Source organism: Rhinolophus sinicus, linkage group LG02, assembly GCF_036562045.2.
Source record: "Rhinolophus sinicus isolate RSC01 linkage group LG02, ASM3656204v1, whole genome shotgun sequence".
NCBI classification, from domain to species: domain Eukaryota; kingdom Metazoa; phylum Chordata; class Mammalia; order Chiroptera; family Rhinolophidae; genus Rhinolophus; species Rhinolophus sinicus.
Genome location: NC_133752.1, coordinates 6418413 through 6444774, shown reverse-complemented (window position 1 = coordinate 6444774; position 26362 = coordinate 6418413). Strand labels below are relative to the sequence as shown.

Genomic DNA, 26362 nt, shown 5'->3' with positions numbered 1-26362 from the left:
AAAAAAGAAAAGAATCTTGGTGATTTGCAGCCTGCGTGGCACAATGCAACTAATTTTTCAGTTTAGAATTGGCTTTATGAATGGGTGGCTTGGACAAGAGGCCAAGCTTTGAAATATTTTGACCTTAGCTGGTTACTGCTGCTTATGGTGACAGTGACAAGAATTCGGTGATTGTTTACCTAAAAGAACACCCGAACTAAGGTCCTGGGGTCTTCTCAAACCCCAATGAAATTTGTGGACTGCCTCGGGGTGCAGCACCTCAATTTTGCCCTGTACTTAATCTATGTGTGTGGATAGCAGGGACCACAGCCCATAGAGACCACCCTCAGAGGCTTTGATAAAAAGAGGAAGCAAAGAATTTGATTGCAGACAACAGTTTGTCAACTACAGAACTTCCAGGCAACAGTGGCTGAAGACTATGTGCTGTATTTAGTCTGAAAAGGAGTGAATTCTGAAAGTGTTACACAGCACAAGGAAAGTTCTAGATTCAGGTAGGAGCTCTAGGTAGGAGACTGGATTGGCTGCTCCGATTTCAATAAGGATTCAAGGGCAAGGAGGGAAATATCAGGGCTAGAACCAGCACTGGCTTCTTCTGAGTGTCAGGCATTAAGCCACTCACCCTCCTGGTTCTCCCCACCGCCTGGTGTCACGCTGGCTCTGGGTTGCAGAATTACTTATAAGGGAGGAAATCCTCTCTAAGAAGTAAGACTTTGTAAGTCTTAAGAATTCCAAAGATAAATGAAAGAGAAACAGCCTTAGTCTGACAGGACTGAAATGCCTTCTCATAAAAGAGTATGGTGGATTCCATGCTGCTTTGTAGACACTCCATTCAATTAAGCACTTTCGCCTGAATTTTGAGGCTCAATACAGACATAGGAAAACAAGAAAAAATACCACTGTGGCCTACCAGGCAGTTTTCATAAGTGGATTTTATTAATATAGTAAATAGTGCCAAAATCAGCCTATTGCTGAGAGAGTTTTCCAACAGAGTTTAAATTCCAAGTATTAGATATGAGAAAATTGGCATCTAGTGCCATGTGTTCCAGTAAGGTCCCAACCAAGAAAGCCATCTTCGTTCAGGATGATAATAATTCTCTGCTGTGGTCTTTGGCAACACAAAGGATTGACTTGGAAACCATTTTGTCTGAGGTAACTCCTTGTTTTTTCCAATTCTGTGGATATGATGCCAGTGCTGTGATAATCTTGTTTTTCCTCGTAACAAGTAAGGGACATAAAATAGTGAGGAATCTTTAAAATAGTGAAGAACATTAGAGACTCAGTGTTAAACAAATACAAGTCTAAGGTCATCAAGGAGAAAATACATTCCTTCTGATTAGCAAGGACCCAGTCTTCAAATTCTGAAAGAACACTGTCTCCACCCACGTGTTGAAAATCCTACCAACTGAGCCTGAATGGAAAACAAAACAAAACAAACAAACCAACACGCAAAAATGAGGAGTACTTTTTAATCTTTGGAATTTTAACTCAAAAGCATAAGAAAAAAAAAATGATTTCGGACCCAATTCTATGGAAATGTAATGCATTTGGACTTTAACTTGAAAAAAATTGAATCTCCTTATTTTAATAATTCCCCAGCAACGTTATAGTAGCACAGTGTTTATATTCAAATTTGGACCATCTCTCCATTGACATTTTGTTATTGGAATATAATTAGGTTATCAATCAAGCTGAAAACAGATTACACAACAGGCTATGTTGAGCAATGTTTTTGGGTAGAAAAATGTGGACTGGAAAATCAACGAGAGATTAAATTTTCAGCCTTGGAGTTGATTTAATTAATGTGCTTCTCTGACCCATTTTAGAGTCTTTGGTGGGGGGGAGTTATGTTAGGGGCGTCGGTAGTGTTCACAGATACTCCTGAAGGGTCCACAAAGGAGCAGTGTCAGCAGTGGGGGACGGGCTTCACATGAGTGGGGGAAGAATGGACTTGCTAAAGATTTGCTCTCCTCCCTGGGCAGGGAGAATGCAATGCTAAGAGGACACAATGTGGAGGGAGGTGGGAGGGAACTATTTCTCCCCATTCCTCCTGTTCCTTTCCTTGTGGAGTCAGATCAGTTAGTCAAACTATCCTAGCTGCTCTGTGCTCTATTACTCACTATGTCATGGAGCAGTTAATGGATAATCTGGGAGTGATCTGGGAAATAATAAACTGTACATACTTGGCACAATTCCTTTTGGAGGAATCTGAGTTCTCTTCTGTTCCTTTATGTTACACATTTTACAGTTTTCTGTTCCAAGGGTCTGATGATACCCGTAGATGGAAGCATAAGTCTTTCTAATGTGGGGAGAGGACCAATCCCAGAGAACCTACCTGCCAGGACAAATGAGCTATATCCGCCAATCTGTGATTTGTCATTAAGAAAAGTGAGATTTTGCTTCCATGTAATCATTACCTCGTTCATTTTTGATAACTTTTTTCTTTGGCACCAGTCTGCATATATAAAAGGTATGAGGAATGTCAGTGTCTTTCAGGGTAAGAAAAGGTTCAAAACTGAGTGGAGCCTTGTCGTCTGGAATGATGTCCCTTATTGATGGGGCAGTGAGGAGAGAGACTGGAGTGGAATTAGGCCAGGATTGTGTGGGATGTGCTCTTCCCATCTGGAAATAGCTCTGAGTCAGCACCAATTGTCCCTATGTGTCAGGCTCAATTGAAACAACGTTGGGAATGGAACTGAATTCATTTAATTTCTATGTGTGACATCACCTCAAGCTGCCTTTCAGTGAGAAATAAATCCTGAGTCCGTTTCCTTGATGTTCCCTTCCCCTCTACACATTTCACTGTAGATCAAGTCCCGGAGGAGGTAAGTAAAGCCTGTCCCCAGGAAGACGTCTTTGTGACAGACAGCTCATGCACCACACTTAGGAAAAGAACCTGGAAGTACCCCAGCCATCCTCATCAATCAGTGCCTTTCTGCCGGAGTCCAAACTCATCCGAAGCAACAAGAAACTCTTTGTACCTTGGAACACATGAACCACAGGCCCCGAGGGATGTAGTTTGTGAGTGAAACAAGCAAAACAAAACCTTGTATCTCTCTCTGCTGGTCTGACCAGTGCAAAACAAAGCAACACTGTCACCTCTTGCAGTGTGAACATATTTATCTTAATTCAATCAAGCGTATCTCCCCAATCTTTCTGTATATCATAATACTGACAACACCCTCTGTGTGTAGCAAAGACCACTAGACCTGCAGGCTTCTGGACTCTAGTCTAGGTTTCTGTACGTACTATAGTAGCTTCCAATGAGTCCCCTAGCATATTTACGCCTTGATTCTTTTTGTTTTGTTTTTCACATATGAGAAGCATCATTTTAGCATCATATTTGTAATTGCAAGTCATAAGACTATAGACTCTGAAGCCAGACAACCTGGGCTCAGATCCTGGCTCTGCCTTTTCAGTGTCTGAACACTGCTGGTAACCGCTTTGAGCACTGCTTGTAATTGCAGAAGTCAAACAATTTTTTACTCTCTTAAAATGCATATACATTTTTTTGGCACCCTCTATATATTGAGTTAGGGAATTAATGTATGCCACACCCACTTCTGCCTTATTCTGTATTCTGTCAGAAACATCCAGGTTCTGTGGTCTGACCTTCACGAATGGCACTCTCTGGTTTGGCCTCTCCCAGTTCTTTTCCAGGATACATTTTACCTGGTTTTCCAGGTCCATTTCAAAAGTTAGCTGTTTAATGTACCTGGTAAGGTAAGAAGATGCTATAGTTAGAAAAGGCAACACTGTTCTGACATGAGAATAATATGAGAATCGGAAACGTAGCAACTCTCTCGAGAAGTTCTGTTGGCCTGGGGCCCAGAAACGTGGAGCGGTGGCTGCCGGGGTATGTGCGGTATGTGGTGGCCTGGGGAAGGCTCTGGAGGCTTCAGCCATGCCTTCAACTCTCCTTTAGCCCCCTCAGAAACTTGCTTTGATAGGAAGAACTGACAATTTCTTAATTATGAGTAGAGTTTGTAGAGCGATGATGCAAATACTTGGCTATATTTTTATCTCTAACTCCCACTCTAAGTTACAACAATGTGCTTGATATGCAAATAGAGCACATCTTAGTGCAACCACATGTCTTGTCTTAGCTCCTTTTTTAAAGGTATTTTGGAGCATGATTGCCTGAGGATGAGAAAAAAGCATTCTTTTAGCATGAGAGGCCTGACACTATGTCTATGGATACATCAAGACAAAAGAAAATATATGTTGTTCTCACATTATTCCTTTGACTCACACAGGAAAGGTATTAAAACCTTCACTGTAAAAAATAAAATAAAACCCACATTGCATGAATGAGAACATGGTGTCACAGAGGTTCAATAAGTAAAAGAAAATGTGACAAGTTGAGTGCAGGGCAAAAATTTGAAACCTGTTCTAATTATTATAAACTTAGTCTTGTATTCATGGTATCTTACTGTTAATGGAAAGTCATCTGTGTAGTTTAATTTCATGGCCAAGATAATTTAGATGAAAGCATTGCAAATCCTCGTTATTAATAACCACTCATGAATATTATGACAAGAATTAGTTTTTTTGCCCTGCAGTTACAGTTGTGTTTCCATTCCAAGATGGCCTTCAATTTCTTAAACACTTTTTTGGCTGTGGAGAAAATTATCAGAAAAAAAAAATAAATAAATAATACAGCTTTAGGAAAAAAAGTTTAATAATTATAGTATTAACCCATAAGAAAGCTTCGGGCTATTAACCTGAAAGTGGGCCTTTAACCCATATACCCATAGCATAAATATCTTTTTTTAAACAGATGAAAAGTTCAAGGAGCCGAAGTCTGGAAAAGTCAATTATTCCTAAGAATTCTCTGAAGGAGAAGGGAACCAAAGTTTCTACCACTTGGGAACAATTAGATGAGCCGGAAATGGAATCTTTTTTCAGTGTTTAAGTTCTAGATAGCATCAGTGTGATAATGTCCCTTTTGAGTCCATTTACATACACTGGGTGGATATTCTGTGCCAGCTACTTTTTAAAATACATGGTGTAGCCTTCTCCACAGCCATATCTTTCTGTATGATACAAACCCCACAGGCCATATTCACCAGCACAGGGTGGGCATCTGATCATCTGTCCCGAAAGATCTCTCAGGGATTTTCCAAGTGGAGCCAAGGACAGAAAATCAAATAGCAATAGCTACATTGCACGTGGCTTTGGGGTTAGCAGTCATCCCACATCCCAGCGTGTCTGGAAAAGGAGAGCGTGAAACAGACATGCAAACTCAGCAGAGACCAGAGATACACAGAGAGATCTCTGGTAGTTCTGGAGTTCCTGGCATCCTTCCAACATTTTTCCTTTCTGAATAAAATATTTCAAGTTTGAGTTCTGCCATGTTAAGTGAAAATATCTATTATTTATGCGACAATCTGGTAGGGTCAAGGAAGAAAGTACGCTGTGTGATGTGATAAATGCAATCATAGAAAGAATCTGAGGGTACTGTGGGAGCTTAGAAGGTAATTCCCTGTTCCAGTATTGAGGAAAACAATTAACCAGAGAGATGTACCAGCTATTATTTTGCTTTTCTTTTTAATTTATTTGTTTTAGCTAATTTTTGTTGTTGTTGTTGTTGTTTTGTGGAGGAAGTCTGGAGATGTGGGTGGAAAGGCTACAGGATAGCATACTCCCAGTTTTAAGAAGAAGGAGGTACAAAGATAAACAGCTGAGAAAGTATGAGACACAAGGAAGTTAGAAATAATTTACAATGGTTAAAGCAGAGATTCATGTTGAAGAATGGGAGAAGATAATCCTTCAAGACACCTTAGCAGATCTCTTATTTGTACGTGATGCAGCTAGATTTGTATATTGGATCAAGCAAAATGGCTCACTACTTGAAGTATAAGGGATCATAAAACCATGTTATGCTGGGTTAATGGCTGATTTGTGTGACTTCATACCATTGTTTTTGCTATAACTGGACACCTGTAGTTCCATGCTGGTCTAGACTATCACGGAACATTGTCCACACATCTCGAGTCAATTCAAGTCCATCCTGGGGCATCCTAACAGTCCCAGGGTTCAGGGAGGTGGGAAACTGGGGCAGCGTTTGACCACATTTCTCTATCACGTAGAGAATTTAAACCTGCAACAGGTGAGTTAAGAGCCTCAGCTCGGAGAAAAGTGTAGAGCTAGGAGAAAACACAGCCACAATACAAACTTCCCTGGGATCTATGTACCAATTCTTTGATTAATCCAGCTGAATTGTTTCTGTCACTTGCAACTGAAAGAATATCAATTATATGCAGAGTACGAAAGAATGTACCGCTACATTTTTCCCATTGTGTGTGTGTGTGTGTGTGTGTGAGTATGTGTGTGTGTGTGTGTGTGTGTGTATGTGTGTCTGTTTAGGCATGGGGCAGTAACTCAGTCATGTTGCTTGCCCCAAATCAAAAGGTGAATTGCTGGCAGAGCAATCACTTGATTAGCAATTGAGAGCCATTCTATTTCAAAACGTTATATGTGTGTCATCAGTTGTATGGTTATACACACAGAGGCACACATACGAGTATAATCACAAATCTGATGCAATTAATGTTATTTATGGACGACAGCTCCACTTGACTTTGGAGTGGCTACTTTTCACAGTGAGAACAGAACATATGAGAACTTTGAAATTATCTGTTTGTAGCCTCTTGGCCTGACCTGACACTAGAGCAGAGAGGGGCTTGGTCAGGTTTGCAAGACCCAAAGTCATACACCTATCATTTTATCTGTTTCTCTTTTCAATAACCTAAGGTTTGTTTTGTTTTTCCTCTTATTCTCTATAAAATGACTCACCAGGTTTCAGGTGATTGCCTAAGCTTATTATCTAGGACATCGTATCACTGCTGGGTAGAACATTTTATTGAGAAATGTCATTACCACATTCCGTCACTTTAAGTAGCAGATTTGGTTCAGATTTGGAAGCATTGGCCCCCCTCCCGTATATAAGCTGCTTATGACTTGGCAGGCTGACAAGAATGTAACGTTAATAAGGTTCTGGCGATGAGGGCAGAATGTCTTAATGCTCAGCAGTAAACACCCAGCACTTACCAAAGGGATCCAACCCTCCTTTGATACTAAGGTTATGATGACAACCTACTTGTGCTTTGTCCCCCAAAGATTCAAAGGGCTACGCTCCGGGCCCAGCTGTATGAAGGGGATGCAGAGAACTTCAAAATTGTGTTATGCCCTGTGGTGTATTAGGAAATACCTCAGACAGGAAGCTCAGCTAAAATTTAAGAATCTCAAATTTAAAGGATTTAGAAAAGTTGTACTTTCTGAAAGTCATGAGACTGTGGTACAGCAGGAAGAGTTGTAATATTTGAATGAAATAGTCCTAGAATTTAAAAAACAAAAATAAAAATCTCAATTTTACTACTTTTTCTTTCTAATTCCCAGAATGTTACTTAATTTTCTGAGCATTATTTTCCATATTTGTCTTAGATTATGGTACTCAGGAATCAAAACTTGAAGCAAAAGCTGATAGCAACTATTTCAGAAAAGCACCTGAGATCTGCGACACAGAGTGAAATCAAGAGAGATTGAGGAGGGGCAGGAGGGAGTGGTCTCAAGCTGGTCACTACTTGTCAAACTCAGCGGATGGCTCCTTCATGAGGCCATTTTCCCAGCGGCAAATGAACTGCCCTTTCTTAGAACAAGTGTCTCATATGAAAAGAGCTAGAAGACATTATCCATAGAAGAAGGAATTCCTGATAGGCTCCAGTTTCCCACTGGTCCAATTAATTCCACAGGGGGTAAACTCACGTGAACCTCTGGACTGCACATGTGGGGGCGCAGAGAAAAGCCTGTCACGCCTCAGTGACAACAGGGGAGGGGCAGGCAGCACCAGGAGTGGGCTGAGTCCATGAAAATCACATTAAAGCTCATAGACTTTGTGCCTAAGTAGTAACCGGATGGAACCAGGAGTCAAGTGGCCAAGGAGACACATGAAGGCAAAAATATTTGAGGTGGCGGGAGAGATCTATCGATCTGATCTTAAAGAGTGTTCTGACAATTAAGTAGGGTAACTCCTGCAAAGGACTTGATATATGTTGGGTATTTTGTTCATGTCATGTAACCAGAATGTTCTGCTTCCCCAAATTGAGTTCCTGTGTGTCCAATTTATAGGACGTCTTCATCTTGTACTCCAACTCATTTGGGGAAAAGAAATTCTTTTTACTCACCCCTGTTTCCTTCTATGGGCAGTTAAACTGAGAGAGGGAGCCTGGAGCTGGTCTGAAGCTGATCGGAGGTCTGCAAAGAGCAGACAGCGCAAACCAGGGCCAGCAGCAGACGTCCATGTGTAAAACAAGACTGGGGCAAAGGGAGGGAGTGTGCTTTGGCTACATCCTGAATGTCCTTTGATGTCACAGAGCAGTAGGAAATGAACAAATGGGAAGGAGAATCACATCTCATTATGTCACTGGGTTACTCTGATGAACATTATTACTGGGTACTGGTGAAAGTCTAGGGGACCCGAAATGTGATTTATTTAGCAAAATGTTATGTTCATCTTCTGATTTTGAGCTGGTTCTACAGCAAATCATAATTAAATGTTTGGTAGTGACGATTTTAAATTTGGGAGGCATACTTCATCTGAAAAACCCAAATGGGAGAATTGATTGTGCAGTTTTTAAAAATTATTCTCAGAAAGAACTGAGGTTTTAAATTAAAAAATGTTAAATTAAAAGGCAAGTCATTAAGCATTATGTACATAACTTTTTGGCCTTCGCTTTTTCATCTCAAAGGCGTACAATAATACTTTACCCTCAAATTTCCTTTGACGGATAAAGAAATTGGCATGAAACCTGACTGCCACTAGGTTCAGCAATAGGAAGTTGTGAGCCTTTTCCTTTCTATCTGTCAATCTTGAAAAGGAAAGATGTTTCTGGTCTTTTCATGCGAATCTTGAGTGTATAGACGTGACGCACATTTCACTTGTTGTGTGAATTACCCTCGATTTGATAAAATGAATTAAGACCATTTTGGGGAATGGATTTATGGTTGTGACTCAGTTATGACATGCATGACAAGTGTGTCTACTCAGAAATGCTCTCCTGGGGTCCACTCATTTCTCCCCAGAAGGGTGCTGGGGATGTCTCTTCTTGGGGTTCTCTCATTTTCTTCTCTGACAATATTTTGCAAGGTTTTTTTTCTTTTCTTTCCTTTTTTTTTTTTTGGAAAAAAGAAACCATGAAGTTACTTCTTTAAATTCTTGTGACTTTCTGCAGACCGTGTCTTCTAATAAATACAGTCTTCTATTTTAGGGAGCTAATACACGGACCAGTAACGCACACATCTGGATTTCATTACTAATTCAAAAGGTGACCTTCGTTGAAAGTTGACACCTTCATATTTTGTCCCTCTTCCTGAAACATGAAAGTTCAAGATACCTGCCATCAAGTAATCTGGCTAGAAAAATATCACTTTGTGTCTAATCCTATTTCACTTGATTATAAATGAAAAACAAGTTCCTTCTGTACCATTTACCTACGGTGCTCATGCACCTGGGGTTTCAAAAAGCAGAAGGAATGTTTGATATATCAATAGTCTAATTCACAAATTCTGATTTTAAGGTGCACTTACTCGATACAGTGGTGTGTCTGATGTTTCAGGGAAGCGAAGTAAGGATGGAGAAGCAAATTTTATCCCGGGAAGTCTCTAGTAAAATTTCAGTTACTCTACTTCTGATGACTAATCCTGAAAAAGAAAGTAAAATGTCTAAAGATAGTTTTTAGAAATGAAAAGATGGAAAAGTATAAAGGTGGTGAAGTATAATATTTAACTACATCCAGAGAGCTTTACATTTAGACTATATAAGAGCATATTATTGAGTGTAAAAGAAAATATTAGAATTCCCATTTATATATTTATTTTCTCAACATTTTTATTTCTGTCCTGCTTTGCTGTTGTTTTAGGCCGTACATAATATATTGGTATAATAGTCTATGTGTATAAATTATAAAAAAGTAAAGAAATACTTAATAAAATGTTTTAGCATGAATGATCTAAATTTAATAATTAAGCAAGATCAGTGAAAGTTTGGAGACCACTGAATTTAATTCAAAACAGATAGTAATATATTTTGAGAAAAATACAGTAATACCCGTGTTTCCCCGAAAATAAGACCTGCCTGGAAAATAAGCCCTAGCATGATTTTTCAGGATGACATCCCCTGAACATAAGTCCTAATGCATCTTTTGGAGAAAACCTTAATGTAAGACCCGGTCTTCTTTTGGGGGAAACACGGTATTTATTGACACTTCCTGCAGGGCAGCCATGCTGCCAAGATTCTACTTCACAGCCTCCATGTTTGCTATTCCAGTTGCCTAAAACGTCTCCCAAAACCCTCTAGGTTTCTTCAAATACTACTTTCAGTGCACTCATCACCTAACACATTTAAGCAAGATACGTAACTTGCTTCACTCATTCATTCATTCATTCATTCATTCATTCACTCATTACTCATAATTGTTTACATACATCACCCTGATTTATACAGTTTTCTTTTTATCTCTTGAATTATTTTCTGATTGTAAAAGAAAAATTCCCTTTGATGAACTTTGGAAAACAGAAAATATTCTTTAAATTACTACTGTGAGAGTACTTTCTCTCCCCAGTCAAGAAGTGTGTGATCTCAGGCATGTTGGCATAAATTTATTGGTAAACTAACATAACAACAGCAAACAGTTATATTGTACTTATTCTGTGGCTACACTTTACCTATAAAGCTCATTTTACCATGACTACAAATACAATATGCCGCTGTATTTCCATTTAACAACAGTGGAAACTGAGGCAAAGGGGTATTGAGTAACTTGCCCAAATTCACACGACTAGTGTAGTACTTAGCACTGGACTAGGATTGGGGGATTAATAATGATATGTCAGATGCATCATCACCTAGCCCTAAAAATTAAAACTTTGGAATATCTGATTATTCCATTAATTAATAAATGAACTAATGAATAGATAATCACTTGAGTAATTAACAAAAGAGTTAAAGTACAATGCATGCTACATAATCAAATGCTGTCTTTGCGGTTACTGAAGCGAAATGCTTTGAAACCTGCACAGAAAAAAATATAGAGTAGAATTGGTATTTGAGCTTTAGGAAAGACAAAGCAATGCAATTAATTCAACACATACATATTATTCACATAATGCTTGAGAGCCATTAGACTAGGTCCTGGGGATAGAGAAAAAAATGTGGCATTATTTGCTGGCCTCAACATCTTTCTAGTGGGAGAGAAAGATTTGTAAACAAATAATTGCAAAAGGGTTTGGTTTAGGCAATAATAGAATACAAAGGAGACCGGACAAGTGTTTTAGAAGAGAAAGGCAAGGCTGAGTGTTTTTCTGAATGTTGACAGAAAATTCATATGGATATCATTTGTAATTCCATTCAAATTACCATTCATTGAAAAGAGCCCTGGCGACAATGTCCTTGCTTTACAACTGTTGGATTTTTTAAACTTCACTGAACATTGCAACTAAATGCTGTACATTGCATCCCGTACATAGGAAATGGACCTTAGCTCTATTTTCTGTTTTTCTGAAGCCAAATGATATGTATGCCATTAGAGTAAATCAGCCCTCTAGGATTATTTCTTTAACTAGAAAAATATGCAGATGCCAAATTTTCACAAGGACATTATCAACAAAAACTGCTGATCTCTTTTCACAATATGTATCCATTCCAGGAAATCTGCACCAACTGCAAAAATAGGATGTCTGTTCTAAAATATGCATTTTTGTAACCGTCCAGATCTCCCCTTCCAGACCTCCTCATGCATATTTGAATAGTATTCGTCCTCTAAGAGGGTGGGAGCTTATTTGAAATTTAACATATTAAGTTGAGCTGTGTCTGAAGGACCCAGAACAAATGTTAAGTGTAACGCAAGTCTAGCAGCACAATGACTTGCTTAATGAGTGAGAATTTGTGCCCAGCAACGCATGCCCGTGACGGATGGAAGAGTTCAACATTTACAATGTAGTTTGCAGATGATACCATTACAACAGAAAATATTTAGACAGGTCTAGAAAGCAAAAGGTTTTTTACAAGTCATCAAAAATTGAAGTGGAATGAGGATTTACAAGGTCCAGAAATTAAAATTAAGAACTCTGAATATCCTCAGACAACAGAGCTGCCAGGGACAGGCTGAGAGTGGTATAGAAAAGAATTATTGCTGACAAGCCATCCTGTCAAGTGCTGTGCTAGGATTACTTTTCTGTGTTTAAAGTAAGTCGGTCCTCCTTTGAATCCATGATGCTCATTTTCAAATCAATTATGTAGCATGTAGGAGAGGTGGAGATACAGAAGGAGAATGACATTCCCGAGCTACTACTAGGGATCACACAAAGTCCCCAGCTCTTGACAATACCGTGAGTAAGAAGTGGACGCTGCTATCAAAGGAAAGAAGAAATCTGAAGACACTGTGATTTTATACACACAGAGTAATCATGTACTATGTTACCTATGACTTGCATGTTTGTAATGTATGTTAGCATAATATAGGTATGTGATGCCAGATAGGTCATAATTGTATTTTTATTGCTGGGCAAATTCATTGAGTGGACCTTGTTTTGCAGACCTACTGATGAGAAAACAACCCATAAATAAATCAGATGCTGGCACAGTAACCTGAGAGTTTGCCTCTCAAGATAGCAGGACCAACCAGGACTTTTATTTTAAGTTCAAGGGCTATGCCATATCCTGGATTATGTACAGTTTTAGAATATGTTGGCTTAAGCTTTATTTTTTCTTGATCGAGTCTGGAACTCGGACATCACACACTCAGCCCATTTTGGAAAGTGTTCCCCTTAACTGTTACCAAACCTGGTGAGTTTCACCAGTTCTTTTAGTTTTGCCACCTTCAGAAGTGCCATTTTTTTTTTTTTTTTTAAATAAGTGTTCAGAACACCTGCTTTTCAGAATGGTACCAAATTCACTGGTTGGCAGAGTCCCCTTTTGGCAGCCCCCTTTCTGATTATGCTCAGTCTAATTCTAAAACGCTTATATTAATAGCTCACCAACCAGTACAGGGAAGACCCCTGGGGCCTAAGTGAGAGTGGCCTCACCAACCCAGAAACACTTATAGACAGAGAGAAGTTTATAAAGGTATGGGATCCTAACCAGCGCTGTGCTTATGGGTTCTTTCTGTCCTGAATGCACGAGTTTATTTATGGCTGGCTTAGACTGTAACTGCGCCCCTACAGACGAGACCTCTCCTTTAATTGCTCCCCCACCCACCCTTAACACTAGCTGAACCATAGCTTCTATAATCTGTTTGTTCTGTTGTAACTCCAAGTTGCTTGGAACTCCAAGATCCTAAGCACAAGACTCAATACATTTGCAACAGGGTCTTGAATCAACAACCTGTGATCTGTCTGTTTCTCTAACAATCTTAGAGAAACTATAGATACCACCTTAACATTATGCCTTTGCTCTTCCTCGTAGAAGAAAGTAAAGAGGAAAAAGAACAGGGTTGCTTTGCAGAAAAGAAGGAGGATCAAGACCAGCCCTGGGGACATGTGTTCATCCCATGACGTCTCCAAATCTGCATACTGAGATTTTTCAAGGAACTGGAACCACAGAAATTACCCTACCTGCCCCTCCCGTTCCTTTTGGTGCTCCAAAGGTACATGGACTTCATTTCTGTAGCATGCACTCTGCTTTAACCCATGCTAGCTCTGTGTAGCCAGATAAAGCTATCACTCACTTGCATTCTTTCCCCAGATCTTCCTGCCTATACATATACTGTATGTCCGCCCCTTTCAATCGTTAAACCCTTAGGACATTAGCTTCTGGTCAACACTGAAGTCATTTAAGAATAAAGCTTCAGGTCTATCAACCATGACTAGGATATAATAACAAAACCTCAAACAATGAGTAAGGATTCAGTACAACAAAGCTGACACCTCGGCCTCAGTTATGTTTCAGCTCTAGACTCATGGCAGCAGAACAACCCCAAGGACCACATCCCCTGGAAACCTGACCAAACAATGTCATGGCTGACGCCAGGACCTGAAGCCATGACCAACTGCTCCCTGCCTTAGCCCCAGCCAATCCGTGGAGTCCCCCAGCCCCAGCTCCCACAGCGACCATGGTTCATGATTTTCCCCTTATGTAACCCAGCCATCAGGGAGAGGCCATCAGGGAGCCAGGTTTCTGAGAACACTAGCTCACCTGTGTCTAAGGACTTGGCGACAGCTCCTTAAATAAACCGTTACTTTCTTTGCTGCAAATTCCTGCTCGTGCTTTCTTTTGGCCTGGGCGCACGCAGGCAAGCAGACCCCTTTGGGTTTGCCATAACAAAAACACCTAACGCAATCCAAGGAGCTAGATGGATTTGAGGCGTTTCTACGTCTTCCATCTTCTCAGCTGGAGCCTCTCAGTCAATAAACCTTTTCTTGCTCCAAACTCTGACATTTTAGATTTTGGCTTTGTGAAGTGCCAGGCACATGAACGGACTTTAGTAACAAGGATTTGGCAAACCAGTTGGGCCCCAAACCAACATTTGCCTAAACTCAGTCCATTGCAGTCTCCCTGGTGCCCTTTTACCTGTCTTTTCTGTCTATGTAAACATCTTTATTTACTTCTCAAACAGATAAAAAGGGAGAGGGGGTGTGGGCAAATCAATATACCCTCCTTCCAGTTTTTCAATGCGAAAAATGCACTAAATTAAACCCTTAGGAAATATAAAAGGAGTCCTACACTAACCAAAATCTTTCTTTTGTCATGTTTCCTCAAACATTCAGGCCTTGGTCTTGAGACTGAAGAGACAGATTGTTTGGATAATAAGAGGATCCTTATAGGACAGTGGTTATAACGTGCCTTCACTTTACAGAAGAAGGAAGATTTTAAGACGAACAGGGGAGGCAAGAGGAAATGCATGATCAAACTCTGCACTTTTTAAAAACTTTACCAGTAATTCAAAGTTTTCTCATGTCCTTCGGTGGCTTTCCCTGTAACTCAGCACCCTGGTCTCCTACTGCAGCCGTAAGTATAACTCCGTAAGCAATTCAAGGGTCAGAAAAGCTCGTTTCTCATGAAGGCATCTTAAAGGCTAACATATATTCATTTAGTTTTGTTCCCATTTCAGTTTCCTTCTGGGTTTCAGTTCAACTTCTAATATTTCTATGAGTGTCTCTACAATGAGTCAAGTGAAGAAGACAGAAAACTATGCACGTTGTTCAAAGAAAATGAAGAGCACTTACTTCGATTATCTGCGTGTACGGGATACTTGCACACATATTTTTTTTAAATGGGTGCCTTATCGAAATGATGTAGACATGTATATTTTCACTTAAGTATTTCTTGTGTTTGAGAGAACCATTAAAGTACGTAAAAATTCACAGGGAGCTCTGAAGATCTAGGTTTAAACACCAACCGTCAGAAGAGGCACGTGCTTTTGAGAAAGCCAGTTAACCTCTCTGAATGCCACGTTCTTTTTCTTTAACTCCTCTCCCACCCAAGCAAGGCTTTCGTGGAACTATCAGCAGTGTGCCCAGAAATAAGGCCAGTTCAACTCCTGGAACTCTAGGAAGCACCGTCACCGACCGGTCACCAAACATAAAATGGGACCACCATGCTCTGCACCCTTTCCCATTGTCTCCTGTGGCTGCGGAAAGACTGTCCTTCTGTACTCAGGAGGGGCTCTGAATCCTATCTCTCCCCCTTCTCTTTCTTCTTCTTCTTCTAATTCTTCTAATTCTCCTTCTCCTTCTTCCTCATCCATCTCTTCCTCTTCCTCTTCCTCTTCTTCCTCTTCCTCTTCCTCTTCTTCCTCTTCCTCTTCCTCTTCCTCCTCTTCCTCTTCTTCCTCTTCCTCTTCCTCTTCTTCCTCTTCCTCTTCCTCTTCTTCCTCTTCCTCTTCCTCTTCTTCCTCTTCCTCTTCCTCTTCCTCTCCTTCTCCTCTCCTCTTCCTCCTCCTCCTCCCCCCTCCCTCTCGCCCTGCTCTTTCTTCTTCCTGTATACTTAAGGACACATACCTATTCCTTCACACCATTTTAATTTCACATTGCAAATTTTAATATGCTGTGTTTTCATTGTAATTCTGATCAATGTATTTTGCAGTTTGCATTGTCATTTTGTCTTTATCTCATTAGATTTTTAAATAATACATTTCAATTTGCTTTTTTAATTTCTATTTCAGTTTCATTATGCTTAGAGGACATGATCCATGGGATTTTTATTTTTAGAACATAAAAGAGGCCTATTTCACAGTGATGCGTGTGACCAAAATTTATAAATATGCTTAAAGAACAAATATGCTTTATTCTTTGTGTGAAAAAAATATATATTTCTCTTTCCCACTTTGTCAATATTAGGTCTAGCACTTGTATTTTAATATTTATATTTTTAATATTCTTACTTATTATTTTGTTGTTTGATCTAACCATTCCTGACAAAGTCAAATTTAGAAATTGTGGCCTTCATCATGTCCTAATGATCCTAGAAAACATTCCTTTGTAAATTATCTTTATATGTACATTTTTAATTTTTTTTAGAATTGAAAATATGACAAAAAGGGGAAAATGTGTTTTATTTATTTCTTTTACAGCATGATTTGAATTTTTAAAGTATAGTTTGAGTAGAAGCCCTTGGCCTTCTCCGGTTTGACAAGGAGGATATAAACTTTTGTGTTTATTTTAAGCCAAGAGGAGGAACTTTAGAGTCCAATATTCCAGAGTTTCAACCCCAGCTCATCCGCTTACCTATGAGACTTGGTCATATCACCTCACCACTGAGCTTCCTACTGTTTTCATCTGTAAAATGGGAAGAAAAGTAATTGCCTCAGACATTTATTATAAAGATTAGTAAGTTAATATACGAACAATTTCTAGTATATTTGCTGGCCCAAATAAGTGCCATTTCATTTACAACTACTATTGTGATTTTACCAATAGTTTTATAATCGAGAAACAAGTTACCAGCAATTTCATGATATCTTGTTTTTATAGCTATTGTCCATTTTATTCACACAGGAAATCTAGGGAAGTAGGAAGAATCACAATTTGTATCCAGATTCACAGGTGAGAAGCCTGGGATGCTTCCAGATGAAGTGGTTTTTCAAGGTCACTTAAATAATCCATGAACAATCAGACCTTCAAATGGGATCATTTGACTTCGAACTTGGTGTTTTTATTCCAACTTACTATATTTTAGTTCATTGCGGTTATTTGTCTTTTGCATTAGTACCCTGAAGGTACTTGGGGGAAAAACACAAATGAAATATGTAAAAGCATTAAAAAGTAATTGAAAAACTGAGGTCAAAGAGGACAAGCTCTGAAGAACAATACACTGATTCAGAGAAATGAAGGGGCAAGTCTAGTGACTGCTCTGGGAGGTGGGCAAAGAAGCACATGAAATGCAGGCACAAGAGGTCAAGCTTAAAATAATAAATGCCCGTGAGGCTGATTCCTCATTATTACCATTGTTTAAACAAAGACCCACAGCTGCTGCCTGTATCTTTGACACAAAGCACATACTTCTTTATTTGTCTGTTGTGAATTTCACTAAAAGGGTTGCTGTTAAATAACATTGTTAAAAGAAATAAGCATGGGGGAAAGGACATTGAACAGAGCTCAGATGTGTTCATAAATTTGTTAGATTAATAACTCAGTGTCTTCAGTTCCCCACATTTTTCTCCCAAAATACTAAAACTAAAAAAAATAAAATTAAAAAATTAAAAAAAAATGTTTGCTACAGATACGATATGAAATATCAGCTTACAGTATTCCATTTTGTAAGGGCCTCCCGATAAGAGAATTGGTGTGAGTGGAGAAGGAAGAGGAAAGAAATTAGCTGTCATTTTTAACATCAAATCCTCTGCCAAGCACTTTACACATCTTACTCAATACGATTCTTAGAACAACCTTATGAAGTACATATTTTCCCCTGTAAAAGGGTTGATAAACTATGGTTCATGGACCGAATCCAGCCTGATACCTCTTTTTATAAATAAAGTTTTATTAAAACACAACTACACTCATTCACTTAAATCTAGTCAATTCAATGGTCATTTTTGAGGAATCAAGGCAGGGTTGAGTAGTTGCAAAGTGAATAAATGGCCAGAAAAGCCTAACACAGCAAGATAGCTGAGCACTGGAAACTGAGACTCAGTGAGAAGTATTGGTATGTTCTAGGTCAGGTAGCTCTTGGCCTCCTATTTTTCCCAGATCAACATGAGAAGAAACAGACTTCTCAGGGCAAGCAAGATGCACATCTGAAAAGGTACCATTTCACATGCATTTGGGAACATAATTTCATCTTAGGGAAAACAATGTTGACATGGGGAAAGTTTGCAGTTCAGAATCTGAAGAAGTAATATGAGAACCAGGTTCTCTCATACTTGTCAGTACCTCCTAACTTATGAAGTGAAAATTAAATGAAGGAATGTCAGTAGTTATGTTCCGTGAACTAGGAAAGAAACAAAGATATGTGTAATACCTTTCAGTGCCAAGTCAAAATTCTGCTTCCTTGCTAAAAAGTTTGTTTCCTCTCGTAGGATTTCCTTTCAAATATGCTGGCTCTTTGAGGATTTCTTTTTCCTTCAATTTCCTGTTGCCCTACCCCGACAGGAGGGGTGAAGAAAAGTTGCTGACTTCAGCCTTCAGGCCAATAAAGAGGAAGAGGGCATGGTAAGCAAGAGGAAACATCTGGCCATAGAAATGTGAATTTGTGAACCAAGGGTGGGTCTCTTAAAAAGTTCCAGCTAATAATTGCCTGGCATGGTCACATAATCTCCCACTGCTTTTAGGTTTTTGGATTTTCACCCCATTAGATCATAAAGTCAAAAAGTCATGCAATCATCAAGTTAAAAAAAGTAATATTATATAGTGAGAAAAAGCCCACAACTGTTCACTCAAAAATACGGTTTCAAGCCCTGCTTCCATAGCAAACATACATGTGGCTGTGCCACCAGCAAAACCTCAGATTCTCGATTTGATAATGGGGGCACATTTTGCACCACCTGCCCCACAGGGTTACCGTAAGGATCAAAATAGATAAAACATGTGGAAATGCTTTTAAACTACAGTGGTACCTTGGTTTTTGAACGTAAGCCATGAGTTCTGAAACGTTCAAAAACAGGCGACAGCTAGGCCTCAGGATCTTGCACTTAGCAGGAGTCGCGTGACATGTTTGACTTTCGAGGCGTGTTTGAAAACGAAGCATTTACTTCCGGGTTTATGGCATTCATAAACCAAAATGTCCGTCAATGGAGATGTTCGAAAACTGAGGCGCCACTGTATTAGAAACTACACAAAGTGAAAATTCTCAGTATCACTAAGATGACGATGGTGATGCTGACAATGAAAACGGCACAGATGACCAACCCAGGACTTTATTTGAAAGAGAAAGAGGGTAGGTGCTGTTAAAAATTCTGCTAGGCCAACCCTTCAGACCAGCACGATATGGCCACAGCCACCTTCTTAAGCTTCAACTTCAGACCTTATTTCATTTCCAAGCAGCATAGCTTGGTGTGTGATGGGAGAGGGAGAATTTATGGTGTCTCAGTAACATGGCTGATACAAGAAAGGCATAACTTGGGAAGAAAGTGGAAGAGGGGGACAAACGGAGGAATTAAGTCCTACAGCCCTCCCATCACTGGTCTCTTACTGGAGAGTCATTTCTGACCAATTAAGGCTACCTGTATATGTCCCCCAGGCACCTTGAATCGATTGTCTCAAGCCCAGCTTTTCCTTCCCACAAATTCCTCCCTCTTTTAAATATCTCTTCCTTACTTAGGAAGTTATACCAAAATACACTTTCCCATTAATTGCTCCATATTTTTATCTGGCAGAAAATGTGATGCATCTAAAACTCATTAAAATCTGCCACTTTTTCAAGCCCACTTCCATTGATTCTGTCCAGATCTTTATCATATTTTACTTATTACAATAGTCTTTATCTGGTTTCTCAGCTTCCAGTCTTCACTATTCCACCTTCCCCAACTTCTCTGTCTCCCTCACGCCCCTTAGGGCTTTCGAGCTTAATGATTCCCCATCACCTTTTCTTCCACACTTGCACAGGATGGTGTAACAGGTGCTAATATCGCAGCACTTGAACTCTGTAATGTACCTGGATGTTTGCTGCACATTCATACACTACACTAGACCACAGAAGCCACCGAAATTAGTGCTGTGAATTACACAGTGTCTGGCACAGAACACAGACTCAGTAGGTTACCCCTGAACAGAAGGTTGAGAGGTCCCATTTGTATAAGTATTTACAATGCAGCTAGCAACATGTAGCTGCTTCGGCACCCCACCATTTGCAAAAAAGAACAAATATTCTTTAGGGGCCCCTTAACCTCCTCTCAGGTTTTGTCATGCTAAAAATCTTCTAGGTATCTGATTATTTATTTTTTTCAATTTGTGCATCTGGGAAGTATCGTATCTGACTGATTTGCTAGGACAGTCCTGATTTCAAAAAGCACATTGCATACCATGAACCACTATTGACATGGGAAATCTCTAATATCTCATTCAATGGATCACAAACTCATCTGTGAGACAACGCCACTGGAAATCAGGGTCCCCGTAGAATTATGTGCTATAATGGACTTTTCATATATTTAAATTCATCATATAAAAAGAAAGTATTTATTATCAGAAAATACACAAATACAATACAAAAGTCATATTGTTATAATAGGCTCTAAGGAGAAAGGAGTTGGAGGAATCTTTTCTTTTTTATTAAATCTTTTGGGGTGACAATGGTTAGTAAAATTGCATAGGTTTCAAGTGTACAGTTGTATAATACATCATATATATATTTGTGTGCGCACCACCCAGAGTCAGTTCTACTTCCATCACCATATACCGGGGGTGCCAAAAAATGGGTACAAGTGGACACTTTGGTCAACGTTGCTCAAGCAGTAGTTCAGTGTGATCAGAAGTATCTGGACATTTATGGTAACCACTTTGAGCACCTCTTGTAATTGCAGAAGTCAAACGTGACTTGTATTCTTCTTCTGTTATCAGTATATATTGAGTATTACAATTTTAACCGTTTTTTTCCTTTCTTAAATGTGTCTACATTTGTTGGCACCCTCTGTATTTGGCCCTCTTTACCCTCTTCTACCACCCTCCCTCACTCATATGTGTGATATGAAACTGGAAGCAACAAAGGAAGAAGACAAACAAAAACTCATAGACACAGACAATGGTTTAGTGGTTACGAGAGGGGAAGGGGGAATCTTTTCAGTGAAGTTTCTACTATTTTTTATTTTGTTTTTGTTGATGTCTGCTTACTCACTCCATGTGCACTCAGTTTACTTTTTGTTGATTCTTCACTGGAGCTAACCTTATTAGAAAGACATTAAAGGAGAAAGTCTCAAAATTGAGAAAATTCCACAACTTAACTTCTTTCTCCATAAATTTGGAAAAGATTTATATGACTGAATACCTTGTTCCTACATTTCCCAGGAATAGTATTTATGATTTGTTTGGGCCAAAATCTTCCTTTTAAAAGATGAGAACATTTTAAAAAATAAGATTTATTGCATGATTATCACACACTAAAAACTAAGAATTGAATTTTATGTCACACTTAGAGGAAAACTCTTGCCTTTTTTTTTTCTTCCTCCAAATTTGTACATAATAGAGATGGCACTGAGAGATCTGGGGAAAATAAACAACAGCAATATTATCCAGACACAAAGATGGACATTATTTGCCCGCCACATACAGCAGCACTGTAAGTAGAACAAATTCAGTCATTGGCACAGGACAGGGTGACTAAGGTTACTGGAGGATGTGACACAGGGAGGGGTTCTGCATTCCTGGAAGAATATTTAGGGTGAGAAGGAAAACAGACAAGAAAGGTCATGATAGGTTGCCATATATTGTGATTAAATCTTGATAAGGTGAAAAACAGGCCACATCAGTAATTCTGAAGAACTCAGGCTGTGATGTTAGAGGTGGGGTTGAATCACAGCTCTGCTGCTTACAAACTGAGCTGTATTAGGCATGTCAATTCACTGTCACCCTTCCTTGTGTTAACATTCACTTCAGTGATAATAATAATAATAATAATAATAATAGTTTTTAATATGTATGCATATATATATATATAATTTTAGGATCAAATGAATCAAAATTGTTTTATACATAAAATTGTTAGTAGCTACTCAAATGTTGACTCCAACAAACATGGCGACTCCCAGAGTGACGAGATCTAGCATATGATTGATCTTCATTTTTTTCATGCTAATATTTTACACATAAAATTCTGTAAATCAGGTCGGCACTTAAATATACGATAAACCCATTGCAGACACAGCCCCACTGGTGATGTGAATTAGACCAGATCTAAGGATTAGGAGATTCCAGATACGCCTTCTTGGATATGGAAGAGCCACAACTAGCTGTCACTTTCATTAGCACTACATCTGAACTTTATGTCCATTACACACTACAGTCTTTGCTTTAAGCAGTGCGACAATCCTTTTACTGAAAGTTAGATCGATGTAACTATTGTTTTCTTCCAGCATCTTTCTTCTGTGTATTATTCAAGTTGCACCAGCTCAGGGAATCATCAAACAACAGAGAACACTAAGTACACACACTAATGTGTCCCCTGCTGCCCTTTGAAGGTTTTATACCTGTAATCTGTGTTGTTTCAAATTAAGTGTCCTCATTTCACCGTAGATGCCTGTCCTGCAACATGTGTAGGTGTGTAAACAGGAAGGAAGGAACCACCTTTTCTGATCTACTTACGGGGTCCTTGCATTGTGTTTTCTCTCCCTCAAGTTTAAAGATACTCAATGAATAACAGACAAACATTCTTGGTCTATTGGCCTGAATAGGAAGGAAAGACTGGATTGTCGCCATAGGAAAGAGGTACTAGGTTTTCAAAACAACATTCAGTAGGAACAGTTGGCACGCAGGGATGAGCGAAGGATTGAAAGACGCCAGACCTGGACTCACATCACGGCTCCAACTTGTGTAAGATGCATGTTCTCTAAACCATTGAGCACTGTGTAGACAGTGGTTATTATTGCTATGACTTGTTTATTACTTCTATAGGAAAAAGAGTGCTGGGAGTTATAACTAAGAATTTTAGTCCCTTTATAATTCCATACACAATATGATGGAAACACTTAAGTGTTAAGATTAAGGATCATACATATTCAGGAGGGTTTATTTGTATGCTTTATATACAACAAAAAATATATGTGTGTGTGTGTGTGTGTGTGTGTGTGTGTGTGTGTATTCAGAGCAAATAATATGGTCACTAAAATTGGTTCCTATTTTAAACACTAAAAAATACATATCAACCCAGCATGTAAAAGAGCTGTATTAAATAAAATCTTTCTAGCTACATAATATCTAGAGAATATTATGTACACACACACACACACACACACACACACACACACAGGAAATAGCATCAAAAAGAAACTGAAATTAACACATTAATGAGTTCAGATGAAGGTGAAATTTCCCCTAACACAAGGGGGTAGGTTAAGTACTAGGGAGTCTGGAGCCTTCTTAGGTCTACAGCCTGAGGCCTGGCCACTCTCAGAGGGTCCCCTATTTCCAGGAGAAATTTAAGTGCAACAGACGAGATGCCAGGCCCACATTCTCCTGTATGGTGGGGATATTTTCAGATCAATGCTCTGTCCCTTCTTCCCCAGGGCAGAGAACAACTTCTGTTTCTGAAATCCCCCAGCAGCCCGGCTAGCCTGGCTCTGGGTCTCGATGTGGAACATGGCACTTACCATAAAGTGACAGCTGCCCCCCCCACCCATGGATGGTGAGGTCTTATATTCCTCAGGACTGTACACACAGATGAATGGGGACAATTCTTCGCTACATGGAGTGTCCTTTCACTTCTCTTCCTCCCACTGTCAAATTCTAGAATTTTTATTTAAAGCTCTCACACTTTTCCTAATGCTCCCTGTGGGGAGCCGTCCCATGTAGAAAACCTCCAGGCTTTCAGCCAGTTGTTGCAGAGGTTGGATTTTGAAGAGGATTCTGAGGACCCCTTTCTCATCTCTGAACTGATTAGAAGCAAAATAAGGTTTTCATGGTCAAAAGATGAAGGGCTGTGTAGTGGGCATCTGGCATTTAATTGGTTGCTCAAAACGTAAACCTCTTGGCTATGCATACATAATCCCCACCTGTCATTATAAGTTAATAGGGGCTCAGATTTCACTTTCCAAACTCCCAGGTAAATGAGTGTAAAGGTCTGCAACTCACTCACCAGCCCAGAAATCTGGTGTTAGCAATGGGAGTGAAGATTTTCATTTTCTGGTGGGCAGTGGGCTGAGCAGGACTGTCAAATAGCCAAGGGTAGCTCACCACACAGTGGGGGTCTCACAGGTCCCCCTAGACTAGTTCTATAACCCTACCTGCACTGTGGTCTGGCTGATGCTCCGCCCTTCATTTCTACCATTTTCTGTGTCTGGTTCTCCAGTCTTCCTGAAAAATCGATGAATCTCTCTCTGTCTTTTCAGTAAATACTGTTTTCTGCTTAAAGTAGCTCTAGTTGGTTTGTGTTATGGACTGCATGTCTCCCTTCCCCACAGTTCATATGTTGAAACCCTACCTGCCAGTGGGATGGTATTAGGAGGGGTGACCTTTGGGAGGAGATTAGGTCATGAGGGTAGAGCTCTCATAACAGGATTAGCGCCTTTGTAAGTACAGATGCCAGAGAGCTCTCCCTATGTCTCTCTGTCTCTCAATTACTCTCAGCCAGGTGAGGCTACAACCAAAAGACAGCCATCTGCACACTAGGAAGAGAATCCTCACCAGTACCAGATCTGCTGGTACCTAGCTCGTGGACTTTCCAGCCTCCAGGACTGTGAGAGGCACATGTATACGCCTTCCAAATTATGGTATTCTGTTATAGCCACCTACCCAAAAGGACTAAGGCCATTTGTGTTGTTTCAGTCTAAAGCCCTGAGTGGTGTGATAGTTGATGATTTCTAAGCCACTGAATGAAAGGGGTCCATCATGGTGGACTGCACGTGCTGGGGGTTAGTAGATTGTTTTCCCACAGAGGCACTCCTTCTAATTATTTAGTCACCATTGGCTGTGCGACAATATGTGCCAGGAACTGTGCTAGGTGTTGGGAATGCAAAAATAACCCAGAACCAGTTCATGTCAAGTTGCTCACCATCTCCTAAAAGGGGGGATGATAAGGAAATGTTTACACTCATGTGCCAGGTGCTAAGACAGAGCTATAGCCCAGAATTTTTATAAATTGCGAATCCTAGTCTTTTGTTGGCAATATGTATTACAAAGAAATGGCTATATCCTTATTTTCATTTTTTTATGGTGTCTTTGATATAGACTTCATTACCTTCTCATTTGTGTATCTGTATCATGGGTAAAGTATTCTCTTTCTGAAATCTGAATTATTAAAATACTTACCTATATATAATTTTTTTCTCAAAGTCTTATGTTTTTTATTAGTGTACTTTTCATTTATTTAAGTTAGTGAACATTTTTCCTGAATCTGTTGAAGGGATTTTTATGATGCATCCCCTTTAATGAATTAATGAGGTGAATTATTTTAAAATATTTTCTAATTTTAAGCCATATCAGCATTCCGGGAATGTACCCAAATCAGTTTTGATTTCGTTCATATATCACTGGAATAAATTTGCTGATATCTTGTTGAAAATTCTTACATCTATGTTCATCAGTGAGATTGCGATATAATTTTTATTCATCACCTCTCTTTAACTCTTACCTTGATTATTTACTGGAACTTACCTGTAAAATTTTCTGAGCAAGGTGCCATTTTCTTGTGGATGGATTTAGCCATTTCTTTCTTGAGAATCACTGTGCTGTAATAGTCATGTATTTTCAATTAAAAAACCACATTAATGATGCCATTCATTATTCTATGCTGCCCCTCCACACACACACACACACACACACACACACACACACACACACACACCCCATCCCTATTCTTCACTCTAATTCTTCTGACATTCCTTCCTCTCTGTGACCCTTTTAGGCATATCAGTTTTACATAGCTGTCTGAACTGATCCTGTCCCAAATGGCTTTCTTAAAGAAGTTTCAAGGGCTCTAGAGAATGGAGCATATCAGGGGTCAGGAAATGGCCCTTTAATATTCCAGGGCATTGAATGCTCCAGTTCAACTAAAATACCCACCACCTAGTTCCTTAGTCCCTTGGGGGAATGTTAGGTCTTTCCCGCAAAATCATTTGCCAAGCATTGAAAGAGCACTCAGGATATGCCAGGCTGAGGTCAGGAGCAGGGTAAGTGAAACAAAGCCCATGCCCTCTGCCCTCCCCCACGGGGTGTCAGTCTTTTCAGGAGGTGGACACTCTATACGCAAATGATAAGAGCCATGAGATACGTGTGGTGATAA

General features: G+C 39.5%; 1 long non-coding RNA gene across 1 annotated transcript; it reads right to left on the bottom strand.

Moving 5' to 3' along the window:
- Positions 1 to 947: 947 nt before the first annotated feature.
- LOC141569181 (uncharacterized) lies at positions 948 to 25810 on the bottom strand. The gene is made up of 4 exons (XR_012492634.1): positions 25735 to 25810; positions 16720 to 16770; positions 9586 to 9699; positions 948 to 3712 (listed from the first exon to the last, which is right to left on the bottom strand). It is a non-coding gene; the product is annotated as an uncharacterized LOC141569181 (long non-coding RNA).
- Positions 25811 to 26362: the final 552 nt, after the last annotated feature.